The sequence below is a fragment of the Balaenoptera borealis genome, assembly GCF_965194805.1.
Source record: "Balaenoptera borealis genome assembly, chromosome: 15".
Lineage (NCBI taxonomy): Eukaryota > Metazoa > Chordata > Mammalia > Artiodactyla > Balaenopteridae > Balaenoptera > Balaenoptera borealis.
This window is the reverse complement of record NC_138871.1, coordinates 8165181-8180972: the sequence shown is the minus strand read 5'-3', so window position 1 is coordinate 8180972 and position 15792 is coordinate 8165181. Positions and strand designations below refer to the sequence as shown.

General features: G+C 53.6%; 1 protein-coding gene across 8 annotated transcripts in view; it reads left to right on the top strand.

Moving 5' to 3' along the window:
* Positions 1–15792, top strand: part of INPP4A (inositol polyphosphate-4-phosphatase type I A) — a 125499-nt gene that overhangs the window by 54209 nt on the left and 55498 nt on the right. For 7 of the 8 annotated variants that reach the window (XM_082356140.1, XM_082356139.1, XM_082356136.1 and 4 more), the window contains one exon: positions 15319–15389. The gene's annotated coding sequence lies outside the window, so the exon portion shown is untranslated. Of the gene's footprint in view, positions 1–9269; positions 9289–15318; positions 15390–15792 lie in introns of those variants that run through there. The other variant, XM_082356135.1, reaches the window with a different exon arrangement.

Genomic DNA, 15792 nt, shown 5'->3' with positions numbered 1-15792 from the left:
CTGGGTTTGGTGGTGCAGAAGCTGAACTCGGCCTGGTTGGGTGCTCCCCGCTGCGAGGCCTGGGGCAGGCCATCCCAGTGTCCTGGCTCACTGCCTTGTTCCAGAAATAACTTTGTCTTCCTGGCATTTCATTGATCTGCGGTTGTTGCTTCGCGTTAATAGCCCTTTAAGGAATTTTATTCCTGCTCAGAAAGTTTTATATTCTCTCATGAATAGAAAGCCAACTTTGACACTTCTGGCTTAGAAAACAAGCTTTCCTAGTGATTATAAAAATAAACTGAACCCACCCTCCTCCTGTCATCTGAAACACGTGGAACTTTCCAGTTACCGTCAGGGCCGCTCTGGCGATGGCCGCGGTCTAGAAGGAAACATGGGTGACAGTGGCGTGGACTGGCCAGTGCCTCGTCGGGCCCACGCGCCATCCCGCACAAGGTGCTGGAGCGAGGGGTCCAACAGGATCCGGACGGTGGCACCGGGCTGCCCGCGGGTTCCGCTGATTGGAAGCACTGGGCGGTGTGGTGCTAGCGCACAGACGCCAGAACTTGAGGGTGAGCCTGAGGCCTTCTTGTGGGATAAGCCCTGGCAGCTGGATCCTCCTTTGTTTTCCCCAAGCTCCGTTAGCATGGGGTTTGGAAAGTTAAAGTCCTGCGCTAATAACCTGTTTTCTAGTAAACGGAACCAAAGCCCGGCATCATGGCTGCTCGCTGACCAGCGCGTGGAGCTGCATCGGGCCAGGTCTGACTCACCCCTCTGGGGGCTGGTGTGGACGCCCAGCTTCCCTGCCAGGAGTGCACTTTGCCATCAGGTTTGTGAAAAAATACCGGCAGGTCTTTGGGACTGTAGTGTCTCCTGGGCGGGCTAACCCTGGCCAAGGCCTGTGTGTCCCCGCGTCGGGCCCACTCCTTTTCCGTGTCCAGCCGCTGCCCGAGTGGGGAGCTGGTTCACTCTCCCTGCAGCGCGGCCCTGGACAGGCCTGGAGGAGGACGTGGGCCTTTTGGAAGGAGGGGGAGCACGCGTGTGTTATCCTTGCATCGTGGCGTGTGCGCCACCAGCGTGAGCTGGGGACGGCGTGCCGGCTGTCTCCCCGGCCTCCTTGACACGTTCTTCACATACTAAGCCAGGATATTCCACAGTGAATGAATCAAAGCTGTTGTGAACCGTACAGAGAAGGACATGATGAGAGAGCCACGGTAGTCATGCAAAGAGCAGAGGAACCCCTGCTAGTTGTGTTAACGTGTCGGCACCAGAAGGAGGTCTTGAGTGACGACTTGCTGGTTTGGGGGTCAGTGTATTTCCCATCCTACTTTCCCATTGAAATATAACGTGTCTGTACAATATTCTATAAGCCACATCTCCACCATCAGAAATGCAGAACATTATATATATGTTTTCTTACTTCAGTATCAGTTGGTATTGTTGGCTAGGTTTTGTCTGTTTATCCTGTTCACAAATTTTTGTGTTTTTTAAAAACTTATTTTGAAATATTTTGACAAAAATAGGTTATTTTTGTCAAGGAGCTTAATCTCAGCTTAGGAAAAAGGAAGCAAACATGAAATGATGCAAAAAAGAAGCTGTTCTCATCCTAAGGTTCTCTTTTGCCTTCTCTAGGAAGATCTGTTTCCTCTCTCGTGTCTGTGGTGCTGACTGTGAAAGCCGGACACGGGCTCAGGACTGAGGAACCAGAGCGGGCACTTGTAAAGCTTGTGGCTGGTGATGGAGAGGGAAATATTATTTAGTGTGTCTTGAATCTGAAATATGTTCTTCCAGGAGGTCCTGAAAAGGGACAGAGGGAAGAAAGTAATATTCCAATAAACATTATAAGATTAAAATGGTATTTGTGAAAGTGCTTAAAAATCAAGGACCTCTACGAGTGGACAAGATTGTGCCTTTTATTGATATCAGCATTTGTTTGTAGCTTGAATTACTGTGCCCAGCGCTCTGTGTTGCGTTTGGGAAAGAGACTGGACTAGTGAGACCCTTCTTCCGGTCCTGACTTCCCTCCGCGGCTCACGACCTTAGAGAAGCCTCTTTAGCCCCGTGAGCCTGGGTCCTGTCTGTCAGACGCCACCAAGCAGCGAGCGAGGTCACCTGGACGGGCGTTTTCTACCTGAGAAGGTTTTCTTTCCATGGGGACCAGGTGAGGCAGGTGAGCGGCCGGGGTGTGGGTGGAGGCGCCCCGGACTGGTGGTTCGTGGTCTCCTCCTCTCTTGACCTTTTCATGCGTGTTGGAAACGTTACAAGAAACTTGATCCTTTACGTGAATCGGCAGCAGATACAAAGTCCAGGTGGGAAAGACATACGGCTGCCTCTTGATTTCATGTAAAAGAGCAAAACAACATGTTGCCGCGGCTTGGGGTGGCCCTGCCGTCCGGGATCCCTAGGTCCCCACTCAGTCCCAGGAGTGTCGCTGCGTCCCCACCCCTCTGCCCTGTTCGACAGCCCCCTTTCTGGGGAGCGGTGGCCGCTGGCTGCTGTTATTTTGACCAGCTAGCTGCGGGGTAGAGCTCAGTGGCCATTGCAGGCATTCCTGGCCTCAGGCCAGGCAAGGGGGGGAGTGGAAGGTGTGGCCCGAGAGAGCTTCGAGTCACTCAAGGTCATGTCTGTGCAATAGTTTCTGTACTGCAGCCCCGTCTGTCACGTTAAATTAAGGTAAACTTGAGTGCATTTGTGTCGGGCTTCTGTTTGTTGTTATTTTGTACATCTCTTTTAGTTTTAGTAGTTTAAGAGCTCCAAGAAAAGAGTTTATACGTAATTTATGTTTACGTTATCCATTTTAAATAATATAGAAAACAACAAACGCTGGGAGCTCTTTGACTTTCCAAAGTTTAAGAAGGACTTGCGATAGGGTCTCTCCATTCAGCTGCTAAAACCTGTGACTTGAGATGATTCTGTCCAGCCTCTCCCTCCCCCCTGTTTGTGGGAACTCTCCCCACCAAACTTAGGTGTCAGGGTGGCACCCATGCTACAGTGTGCCCCCTCCGGCCGGGGCGGGGGGGGACCTGGCCCAAGCGAGGCCCTTGGGTCACCTTCCCCGGAAGAGAGCTGGGCTGGAGACTCGGGGAGGATGCCTGCGTTCAGCCTCTTCAGTGGCTCTGGCTGGAGAGTTTGAAGTGGGGCTCTCGGCCCTACTATGTGCACAGGGTCCTCGGCAGAGTGGGGGGATGACGTGGGCGAGCAGAGGGAGCCGAGAAGAGTCAGGCGCGGGGTGCACAAGTCAGCTCAGCCATTTTCCTGCCCAGGTTTTGTAAGTCAGCTCAGAACCTTTATGAAGACGGGCTTTTCTGTTTAAACTCACCTGAATCGGACTCTCCAACCTGCAGCACCAGGTCCTGTCTGTCAAGTATGGTTTTTTGGCCATGATAGGAGTGCCCAGAACCCGCCCCCACCGTGACAGCCCCGTCGCTGAACCCCCGAGGACTGGGGGGGCAGGGGCAGCAGGGTCAGCAGAGTAGAGGGCGTTGCTGCAGCTGGGGTGTGGGCCCCCGCCCTGGGAGGGCGCCCCCTTTCGGCACTGTGACCCTAAGGAGCCTTGAGCAGCTGTGGCCACGCCCGCATTGGCCATTCCCTTCACTGAAAGGACAGACCTCTCCCAAAAGGGAGGAGGGCAGAAACAGAGTCTGGGGCGGCTTCCGCCCTGGTGGCTGGAGGAGCTCAGGGCCCAGCCTCCAGGTGGCCAGCTCCGGGTAGGGGGAGGTAGAAACAGGCACCAGGCCAGGCCCTACAGCCTTGGATTTGCGTGGAAATAGAGAAGAGAGAGAGTCTTAGGCAGTGAACGGGGCACACGCAGCCCAGCGCTGGGGCTTAGAGCGCCCCCCAGCCCTGGGCATCCAGAGTTCTCTTCCAGCTTTGAGTGAGTGCCTGGGGGTGGGGCCTCTGCGTCTGTGATGACACCTTCCTTCATTGGCTGGTGGGGACTTCATGGAGCCCCACCCGGACGTAAGCTGACCCACAGGTCACGGGGAAGCCCTTGTCCTGTCCCCTTCGGCTCTCGGTCCCCTGGGAACTGCATGTCTTCATTGACAGTGGGAATCGGTAAATACTGGATGGTTTCCTCCGTCCTTTGCACACCTGTGTGGAAGTTTCTGTGGAATTGCTGAGAGGCCAACACGCAGACGAACTTTCAGTTAATTATGTGAGGGCTTCGAGTGGCCAAGTTGACAGAGGAGCACGACGTGAGGCTTGTCACAGCCGTGGACCTTCTGGGATAGAGAAGAGTGCATTGTCCCCAGCACTGACGGGCGGCTCTCGCAACGGACTGTGGCGCTCAGGGTCTGCGTCATCTTTGTTCATGGTGTCCTGGGGAGCTTATGCGATGATCAGATGACAGGTGAAGCCCAGTGTGTGGGAGTGAGAGGAGTGACCTAAAGGACACTGAGTCGATTCATCCCAAGAAAGAGCCTTCAGAATCCCTGGTTCCGGCACCCGGGGCGCCCCTGCTGGAATAGGGGGGAACAGCACAGGGGAAGGTCTCAGAAGAGGTTTCACTAGCACCAGAATGGCCCTCAGAGGGCCCACCATTCATGTTTCCGCTACGTTTCTTGTGATGCATTTCCTGAGCAAGTCTTGTTCATCTCTGTGTCCCTGAGACCTGGTCCACGAGAGACCTGAGATGGTCAGTTGATAGAGAAGAAAGCGCAGGAGGTGTAGAAGCCAGAGAGGGGAGGCACCTGTGGAAAGCAGCTGGAGGGTGGGTGCGGGGGGAGGGAGGCTTGTCATGGCAGAGGGACCACAGATGTTGCTGGTGCCGCGTGCTTACCAGTAACACGTGTCTCCTCTCCCAGGAGTGAGCACCCAGACCCGCAGTGCTCACACAAGCACTTTGAAGCAGTTTATTCAGGGCACCTTAGTTTCAGACTAGTTCCTGCTGAAATTCCCCTGAAGGTTCGTGGTTTGCAGGCGAGTCACAGGGGCTGAGCTGCAGTTCTAGACCGGGCTGTCCCCAAGACCCCCTAGAGGAGCTGGTTTTCAGGAAGGACACACGGGAAGCGAGAGAGCTGCCCTGGCGTCCAAAGAAGGGCAGCCTCACAGGGCAGCCGGCCGGGGAGGTCTCAAGAGCGAGGAGGCCGGGGCGGGAAGCGTCACAGGCTCGCCAGTGCTGCGTGGGGACAGACAGGGGACTGCAGGGGGACGGTCAGAAGCCGGGTTGAAGTCTGGATCTCTGGGGAGGATACCACTGGCACGAGTCGCTGATGGATTGGGTGTGGGTGTGAGAGGAAGAGGAGTCCAGGCGCTTGCACTGATCTTGTTTCTTGGCTGGAGCCAGTGCAAGGATGGAGCCACCATCGACCGAGGTGGGAGAACTGAGGGGCCGGGGGGATCGGGGCTGCGGCTGGAACGGTCTGGGCTTGTCCTGCTTAGGGCACCGCCCTGCCTGTTGTCCTGCCCCCTCCCCCCCCCCGCTGTCCTTTAGAGCAGCGGTCCCCAACCTTCTTGGCACCAGGGACCGGTTTCATGGAAGACAGTTTTTCCACCGACCGAGGTTTGGGGGGTGGGGAGCAGGGAGCCGGTGGTCCAGGCGGTAACGCAAGCGATGGGGAGCGGCCGATGAAGCTTCGCTCGTGCCCGCCGCTCACCTCCTGCTGTGCGTCCGGTTCCTAACAGGCTGCGGACCAGTACGGGTTGGGGGGTGGGGGACCCCTGCTTTAGAGGAATATCCACGGCCCACCCAGTGCCTGACTCTTCCCACTGGAGTCCAGAGATGTGCATTGAATCTGGGTTAAGGCACTAAATTCTGTCAGCTGCCGTATTCATTAAACTAATGAGGCAGGTTAGTTAATTAAATCGGGTGAACTCATTGCCACGCTACCTGTTCAGTGTCACTGTCAGCGAGCGGGACTTGGGGGAATGGGAGGACACACGAGGTGACAGGTTGATTGTCCCTTGCTGAGCGCAGGCCCAGTGCAGCCCTGGATCGGCTTGTCTGTGTCTGCAGGTGAGACTGTACACCAACTGCAGCACATTTCCTATTATCCTGTGCTTGCCTTTCTAAGACACATCATTTTCTGGCAGTTAAATGCCAGCAACACTGAACTGATGTTTTGCAGCTCACTCACATGTTAGGCCTCGTTCTTGGAGTCCCAGCCAAGGCCCCAGGCCCTCCCTGCACGGGGGCTAGAGCAGGAAGTAGGAGAGCTGGGTCCTAGGGGAAGGAGGAAGTGGCCTCCCCACAGGCTTTCTCCAGTGCAGCGGAGCCCGGGGGCCACCCTCTGGAGAAGAGAATCCCAAGGATGTCCAGCCCGAGGCACAGCCCTGGGGTGGGGGCAGGGTCTCCTTCCACGCTCCCCTCTGACTGGGGCACCGTGGATTCCTCCCACCAGCGGTCGTGTCCTCATCTTACAGGTGAGGAAACCTCAGCACAGGGAAGGCGCCCTGTGGAGGTGACATGGCTCCCAGTGGCTGACGCCAGTGCCCGGGCTCCCTCACCAAGCCCCACCGCCTCCGGGAAGGGTCCTCCGTTCACCCATTCCTTCCCAACAGCAGCCTGTAAGCCTAAACTTTAGGGATATTATTAGAAAATGTGATGACTATAAACTGAATCACAGCAAAGTGCCATGGACCTGGGGGAGGAGTTGAGGTTGGAGAACCCAGGGAGGCTGCGGAGTTGTACATGTGAAGAGGCTGAGCTGGAGGGAAGGCCTTCCCGGCTTGCAGATGCCCCAGGAAGAATGTAGTGTGGACCCGACACGTGGGAGGTCAGGAAAGCCCAGGAGAGGAACTCCGCGTGTCGCACGGAGGCCTTTGGTGCTGGGCCCTGTGTGGGCTGTCGTGTGTTTCTCTGTGTACGTGCTTGCTCCTCAGGGCATCCCTTGGTGGTAGTGCTGTTATTCCTGTTTTACAGATTGTGAAACTGAGGCTGGGAGAAGCTCAGTAGCTCTGTCACTCGTGCAGGAGGAGGGGTCTGAAGTGACATTAACTGAGCAGGTGCTTGGACTCATGGTCCAGCTCTGGGCCTCTGCTGGTTGACCCAAGCATCCAGGTCCCAGAAGGGCAGGTGTCGAGAGCGCTGTGGACCAGGGTGTCTGGGGCCTGGTGGGCTTGGGGCCAGAGCACGGGGCGGGGGCCAGAGCACGGGCCTGGGGCCAAGCTCAAGGCCTGCCTGTGTGCCCCCTCAGAGCCCTCCCAGGTGCCCTCCGCCCTGGTCTCTGTTCCTGGGGCCTCTGGCCTTTGCCGCAGCCAGCATTCCTGGCTTTTTGTGGTGAGGAGGCATATTTGACTTTGTTTAAAAAATTAAGATCTTTCCTAGGTAGTTGGCTTTTTTAAATCCTAGGTAGTTGGCTTTTTTAAACAGAAAAAAAGGAAGACCTGCTTGCTTCCACTATTCTTTTTTTTTTTTTTTAAAGCAAGCATCTGCCTTTTAAAAAAAAAAAAATTAATTAATTAATTAATTAATTTTTGGCTGTGTTGGGTCTTCGTTTCTGTGCGAGGGCTTTCTCTAGTTGTGGCGAGCGGGGGCCACTCTTCATCGCGGTGCACGGGCCTCTCACTGTCGCACCCTCTCTTGTTGCGGAGCACAGGCTCCAGACGCGCAGGCTCAGCAGTTGTGGCTCACGGGCCCAGTTGCTCCGTGGCATGTGGGATCTTCCCAGACCAGGGCTCGAACCCGTGTCCCCTGCATTGGCAGGCAGATTCTCAACCACTGCGCCACCAGGGAAGCCCGCTTCCACTATTCTTATGCATTTTTTTAAACATATTTATTGGAGTATAATTGCTTTACAGTGTTGTGTTAGTTTCTGCTGTATAACAAAGTGAATCAGCTATATGTATACATATATCCCCATATCCCCTCCCTCTTGTGTCTCCCTCCCACCCTCCCTATCCCACCCCTCTAGGTGGTCACCAAGCCCCGAACTGATCTCCCTGTGCTATGCAGCTGCTTCCCACTAGCTATCTGTTTTACACTTGGTAGTGTATATATGTCCATGCCACTCTCTCACTTCGTCCCAGCTTCCCCTCTTATGCATTTTAGGGTGGGGAGAGGCACCGGAGGTGGAGCATCCAGTGGGCGGAGAAGTCCCCAAGGTGAGCAAATTAGAATAAAGGAGCCCTGACCCCCAGGGCCCCTCCTCCTGCCCCCCCCTCCTGGAACCCACCCTGTGCTCTGCTTTTGGTGGCTCTTCCCCACCCCACAGCCCGACTCTGCTTTACATCAGGTGGCGGAGGTTTCCGTAGTGTAACGTCTCTTCTGTAACCCTCCTCAGCAGCCTGCTCATGATTTCTGTTTCAGGAAAGGTGTGTGTTCCCCTCACCCCGGCAGCAGGCTTCTCCGACCACAGCCATTCTGTCGCTTTCCTTGCATCGGAACTTGATTGACAGCATTTACATTTCTGAGTCTTCCCGTTGCACACATTCATCGGTTCCAAATATAAGCCAGAGGAATTTTCTGCTGCCATTGGCTGTTGTTCTGGAACATTCACAGTCCGGGCCTTCCTGGTCCTTGCCCGTATGCCGGCTCTTCCTTTGCTGGTGACTGACCTGGGCGGATGCCCGCGAGCTGTTGGATGTTGGGCGCTCTGAGCCTGCACTGTGGCCAGCACTGCCTTCTCCCTGGAGCGCAGCCTCCGGTTTGCTGCTCACCCTTGCCCTTGGCCATTGCAGAGACACTGCTCCTGTTCCTCTGTGTTGGCCTTGCCCATCCCTCGTACCCCAGCTGCCATGGCTCTGCCCATTCAATTTTTGTCATTGGCAGCTGCCCCCCAGCCACTGTGTGCCCACCCCCAGGTTGGTACCCACGCCATGGAGTTTGCACCCACGCTGTTGTCATTCTCTTATTTGCTGGGCTTTAAGGAATTGGTGGCCCTGAAGTCCCCAGCCTATCAAGTTTCCTCTTGGGTGTAGACCAGGGAGCCCTGGGTGGCCTCAATTCCCAGCGGACTCCAGGGAACCCGTGGGACCAGAGGTTGATTTTGGTGGCAGTGGTAGTGATGGGTCCCTTTTTCTCTCTTGGTTGGATTAACAGCTCTGAGGCCACCTCAAAGAACTTGCTTTCTCAACTAATATTAAGGCCAGCCTCCACCATAGGGTGTGTCTGGAGTGGTGAGGTCCAGGCCTCGCCAGGGGATATCGGGGTGGGAGAGGGGCAGGAGAGAAATCAGGGTGTCCCGAGCCTGACCTGGAGCTAGAGAGGGAATGACAGATTTGTCTGGTTGACGACCTGCTAAAGTGGATTTTTTACTTCTCTGTGCTCCTCTTATTTCCTGGAACTCTTCCTGCCACCTGTGGGTGTTTTTCTCATGAACTGGGCTACCTCATCCAGAGCACAAAACATCATTCTTTCCCAAGCATCGTGCGGTAAGTTTTTTTTTTTTTTAAATAAATTTATTTATTTATTTTTTGGTTGTGTTGGGTCTTCGTTTCTGCGCGAGGGCTTTCTCTAGTTGTGGCTACTCTTTTTTTTTTTTTTTTTAAAGGTTTGCATTTTTTTTTTAATTTTATTTTATGATTGTGTTGGGTCTTCGTTTCTGTGCGAGGGCTTTCTCTAGTTGCGGCAAGTGGGGGCCACTCTTCATCGCGGTGCGCGGGCCTCTCACCATCGCGGCCCCTCTTGTTGCGGAGCACAGGCTCCAGACGCGCAGGCTCAGCAGTTGTGACTCACGGGCCCAGTTGCTCCGCGGCATGTGGGATCTTCCCAGACCAGCGCTCGAACCCATGTTCCCTGCCTTGGCAGGCAGGCTCTCAACCACTGCACCACCAGGGAAGCCCATCGTGCAGTAAGTTTTAACTTGTGGTTGTAATTTTTATTTTATTTATTTATTATTTTAAAAAATATTTATTTATTTATTTATTTATTTTTGACTGCATTGGGTCTTCGCTGCTGCGCGCGGGCTGTCTCTAGTTGCAGCGAGCGGAGGCCACTCTTCGTTGCAGTGTGCGGGCTTCTCATTGCGGTGGCTTCTCTTGTTGAGGAGCACGGGCTCTAGGCGCAGGCTTCAGTAGTTGTGGCGCGTGGACTCAGTAGTTGTGGCTCGCGGGCTCTAGAGTGCAGGCTCAGTAGTTGTCGTGCACGGGGTTAGTTGCTCCGCGGCATGTGGGATCTTCCCAGACCAGGGCTTGAACCCGTGTCCCCTGCACTCGCAGGCAGATTCTTAACCACTGCGCCACCAGGGAAGCCCCTGTAATTTTTATTTTCATCGTAACCGTTTATTGAGTGCCTGGAAAGCGCCAGACTTTAGTCAAGGTAACTAACATTAGCTGCTATAACAACCACCTACCCCGCCCCCAGTCTCCCACAGCACAGGTTTATTTCTTAGTCAGGTTAAGCTCAGCCTAGGTTGTGTGTGGGGAAGTGGTGGGGCAGAGGGTCTGCCTGCCCCACAGTCTGGGGACCTAGTTTCCATCCGCTGAGTGACCCCACCTTACCCTGGGGCCGTGGAATTGCCCACCAGGCCCCTGCACATAGCAGGGAGTCCAGGGAAGAGGGGATCCCACAACCACTTCACTGTCTGCATCTAAGCTGGTGTACATCCTTCTGCAGCGGTCACACGCCGCTGGAGGGACCAGTCCGTCAGTGAGCCTGGTGGCAGGTGTGGTCTGCCTCAGACCTTGATGGTTTCTTACCCAGTAGGTGCTTGTTAGATCCCTCTTCTATGTTTAGGCTTGAGCTCGGTGCCCAGGAGGATATGGAGGAAGCAAGGACTTTAGGTCTGGCGTCCACGAGACACAGGTGCGTGGCTGGCTCTCCTGCTGCCACACAGGAAGTGCATCGTCCTGAGGTGTAGACCGCCTGGTGGGTTAGCGAGCCTCTGCGAGGAAATGTTAGCAAACTCGGGTTTGGCTGCTTGATGCCCAAAAGCCAATACTCGAGAGCCAAGTGCTGGCAGGAACGGAAAGGCTGCTTTGTTCAGGAGGCTGGCAACCTGGGGAGATGGGGGACTTGTGTCCAGAAACCAACTCCAAAGATTCTGCTCGACCATGAAAGTTTTTAAACAAGAATCATTTGGGGAGGGGCTCAGAGTCGTCTTTATCTTCCACCTTGTGCAGACTTTCTTCTGATTGGCTGGTGGTGAGGTGACAGGGCAGTGCTCCAGGAATCTGGTGCTCAGCCAGAAGTTACCATCCTCCACCTGGGTGGGGTCTTAGTTCCTGCAGAAGAACTCAGAGATGTTTTGTTATGTATATTCCTTGAGGGGGAGCCAGGACCCTGCCCCAAGGCTGCACTGTTGTTTCTTGACTACTCCTCCCTTGTCTCTGCACCCCCTCCCTTCCCTGATTAGCAGCTGTTTGAATCTGCCCTTTGGAGTTCCGGGAAGGTCAAGGAGGCTGAATGAAGCCTATTTCCTACAAACAAGAAACAGGGGACACAGAGAGGACTTGTACCCAGCAGGGCCCCACCGGGTCCTGCTCCATTGCAGAAGGGCTGTTGGCTGCAGGGGAGGCTTCCTGCAGGAAGGGGCAGCTGTCTCTCTTGGGTTATAACCAGTGATTTTCGGTGCCGGTGATCAGTGTGACACCTCATCCATCAGTGACCGTGGCCATCCTGGATTGGGGGGTTTGAGAGAAAGCGCTTCCTCTTTCTGACTCGTGAACTAGCCTCCTCCTCAAGGGCTGCTCTGACTCATCTTTCGTCTGACCTTCCCTCTTGGAGAGCAGAGCACTGGGAAGGGTTGCCCTTGGCCCGTTTGCTGCCCACAGCAGTGACAGCGATAGGGTGGGGAGGGCTGGGATGGCAGGGAGAGAGCCAGTGGTACGGGGGCTTCTGGCTTTGGGTTGATGCCAGTAGTTCATCCTTTACCTCCACTTGACCTTGAGGAAGTCACCCTGCCTGGATTTCCGTGCTCATCATGCAACTCCTTTTAAGATGATTTTGAGAAGACCCCAGTGTTCTGACAGATACCAGTGGAGCTGGCCTCCCCCCTGGACTCCTGCTCAGCAGAGGTTACTGAACCAGAGGGGCCTCCAGACCCCTGCCAGGCCTGAGGCACCTTGTTCTGTGGAGGAGGAGGGCAGGCCTTCCCAAGACCGGTTCCTCTAGAAACTTCCGACAGTCATTGGTGACCCTCAGGAACCCCACGAAGCCATGTGAGTCACAGCGTCCTCTCCGTGGACTTGCTGATGCTCCCTCGGCCACATCTCCCTGCCCCCACTGGGCGGAAGGGACGTCATCGGCTTTGCTGCTGATTTGATGGAAGAGGGGTCACACGTCTCTCACAGAGTCAGGAGCCGAGGCAGTTAGTTTCATGAGTTACTGCTTCTCTCCTGCCCCGAAGAAAAAATTCCAGTCTCCTAAACAACTCCCACACCCTCTCTGTCCTCTTTAAGTCATTTTTCTTGCTAATGAGCTCTGGTCTTCAAATGGGGCTAGGAGGAAAACCAGGGACCTTGGGAATATCAGAATCCTTGGTGAATTACCTTCAATTAATGAGACTAATAAAGGGAAGTCTAGTTCAGCTGTGCAAATCAGCTTCGTGTTCTGGGTCCTGATGACTTAAATCTCAGATCCTAATTAGATGCCCCCAAATAACCACGAGGTGGCTTCTAAGGTCCTTGTGAACTAAAAGCTTCTCTGATCTGTGAATTCTGTTACGTGTAAAATTAGCCTGTAGATGTTCCCCTTCAAGCATTTCTGTCCCCAGAGTCTCACGGTACCAACCACCCTCCAGGGGAAGGGACGGGCCGGTGGGGACGCTGCAAGGGCAGGGGGGTGGGGAGCCTCCCTTGGGCTGGCGGGATGCCGGGGTACAGATGTTGTCCTCTGTTAGGTGGCATGTCTCCACTGTCCCGAGGGAAGGGGGGTGACGGCAGCTCACTAACAAGCTGAGCAGGGCGGCCAGGCGGGGCGAGGGGATGCCGGGGACACACAGGGAAAGGTCGTGCTCCGGGTGCCGCCTCTACCTCTGGCCAGCGTGGCGGCAGCTTTCAGTGACGCGGGAGGATGGCAGTAAGCTGAGAAAGACAACGTTTCCCCGTGGGCACGCCCCCAAACGTGGCCATCATCTTGGTGTGGTCTCCTGCTGGCTCTGTCCCGTCTTTTTAAACGGCTTTAACCAGAGAACAGGTAGAACATTTCATTAAAAACACACAAGATGCAGAACTGACATAAACACTTTTTCATGCTGTGCTGTCTTTATTATAGTCATTAAAGGAATCAGCCTTTTTACTGGGTGTAAAGATCATTCATACACAACGCAGTGAATTTCCCACAGTAAAGTCACTCGTGGAACCAGCACCCACATGAGGAGACAGCACACACCAGAGCCCACAAGCCTCCTCACACCCTCCCCAGTCAGTCCTGCCCCTCAGAGACACCACTGTCCTGACTTCTGACACCACAGACTCGTTTGGCCAGTGCCCGAACTTCACAGAGATGGAATTGCCTAGAACATGCTCTCGTGGGTCTGGGTTTCCCCCTTGACATTGTTCCTAAGAGTCATCTGTGTTGTTTTGTCCATGCTACTGTTGATGGACACTTGGATTGTTTCTGGTTTTTGAATATTATAAATGTTACTGCTTTAAGTGTTGGTTTTTTTTGTTTTTTTTTTAGATTTATTTTTTTATTTGGTCGCACCGTGCGGCTTGCAGGATCTTAGTTCCCCAACCAGAGATTGAACCCGGGCCCTGGCAGTGAAAGTACCAAGTCCTAACCACTGGAATTCTGCCAGGGAATTCCCAGCTTTAAGTGTTCCTTGCAGCTTTTTTTTTTGGTGACCCTAAGTGTGTGTTTCTGTTAGCAGTTGCACTCTGAGTTACATACCGGGTCACGTTCAGTGCGGGGAGGTACTGCCAGTTTTCCAGCATGGCTACACCATCTTACACTCCACTAGCAGTGTATCGGGGCCCCATTTATTCTGTCCACATCTTTGCTAGCACTTGGTACTGCCTGTCTTTTTCATTTTAGCTATTCTAGTAGGTACGCAGAGGTATCTCATGGTTACAATTAGCATTGTCCTGATGACTAATGAGGTTGAAGGACTTCTTATGTGTGTTGCCTTTATTATGATCATTTTAACAGCCATATGGTAGTGTTTCTTATAGATGTTCCAGAATGCACTTATCTGTAGCTGGGCATTTCGATTGGTTCCAGTGTTTGTCATTACAAGGAGTGCTACAATTAGCATCTCTGGACCACTGGCCAGAATTTTGTTATTGTTTACGGATTTTGATAAATAATGTCAAATTGGTTTCTGAAATACTCGAACCTCTCTAAAATGTTATCAACAGTGTAGGAGAGCCCTATAGAGTTTCCCCTAGGTCTGCCAGCAAAGCACATTCTCATTAGAAGAACAAACAAACCTCTTTCAGACGCCTACTTTAGGTAACTAAAGGTGTATTTAACATTGCTTTCCTCATTATGATTGAGTTTGGTCACTTTTCCAAAGTATTTTCTACATGTATCCCTCTTTTATGAATTCATACCTTTTGCCGCTTGCATTTAGTGAGTTGTTTTTTTTGTCAAGTTGTGTAAACATTATTGTAAGACACAGATATTAGTACTGCAAGTACTTTCCCAGTCTGTTCCACTGTCATTGCATATTTTTGACTCGTATGCCTTTTGGTGTCAGCAAACTGGTGAGTCATCCCCTTGGTGACTTCTTCGGGGCCCCCCCCAGCCAGGCTACTGCCCTCTCTGCTGAGGTGCCCAGGCCCAAGGTCCCTGCGGCCCCAGTGGGAGGGGGAGGAGCACAGCCTGCAGGGATGTCGGGTTTGTCCGAGGGCCGCGCGCACTGATCCTCCCGTCGTCTCCACCACGGACTCTGGAAGTTTCAGATGCTCTCGCTCTGGGCCCTGCGGTCTGCCCTGCAGCCCCCAGCAGTGCTGGGCCGAGTCGGAGCCTGGGTGTTCCGATCCGTGGGAAGGCGCGCGGGGCCAGGCAGCGGCGGTGGGCTGGGAGCTAGGTGGGGTTTGCAGAGCCCGCTCCCGTTCTTGCACATTTGCTTCTCACTGCAGCTCCATGAGGTGGGTGCAACCACCTTCATCTTAGACACCAAAAAGCAGAGCCTCAGAGGCACCCAGGTTCTCCCAGGGCCTGACATTTGTGAGCAGGAAGCCTGGGCCTCAGGCTCCTTATCTTCTCCTTTCCCTGAACCACATCCCAGCTGCCCAGCAGGCCCTTTAGGGCTGTCCCCCCTTCTCCTGGATCACCCCAGGATGGGGGATAGGAATGGGCACTTTCCGTTTCTCATTCTTTGGGGCTTTGTGCAAAACCTTTGTTTTTGAGCCAAAAGGTTAGATTGGGGCGTGAAGCTCAAAGGAATATGTAGTAGCTCTTGGCTTCCCCACATTTCTAGGCATTAAAATTATAACATATATCAGTACATTATAATAAGCATTCTCGAGAACTCCATGTTTGACTAGCTTGTTAAGTTTATAATTTTCTGTTTTTAGATGATGGATTTGGATGTGCTTCTATGAAGAAATGCCACGTGTCTCTACTGGTCCAAGGACGAACATGTCCAGTAAGTTAGTTGCTGGGTGAATTAACCCAAGAGTGGGAACACAGGCCCTTCGGGTGCAAAGGCATTGATGCACTTTGAGAAGACAGGGGCGTTTGGATATATGGGGACCTTTGAGAGGAGTTATTAGTCCAATTATCTTAACTCTTAAAGGTTGGTTCCTTCCAGAGACAGCAGGGATTGTAGCACATAGGGTTAGAAGAATATGTGAAACTCACTCCTTGCTGGGTAACCCACTTCTCAGAGCAGAAAGTGAGTTCTGTGCTGGGCCGGAGCCTCAGCCTGCAGTGGCCCTTTGCCCAGAGACCTCCGTGTCCACAGCGCGGCACTACCCACCGGGGCGTAGATGGTCACGTTTTGTGGGAAAGAAAGCCTGAGTCTGACACATGTGAAGTTCCTGTACCCC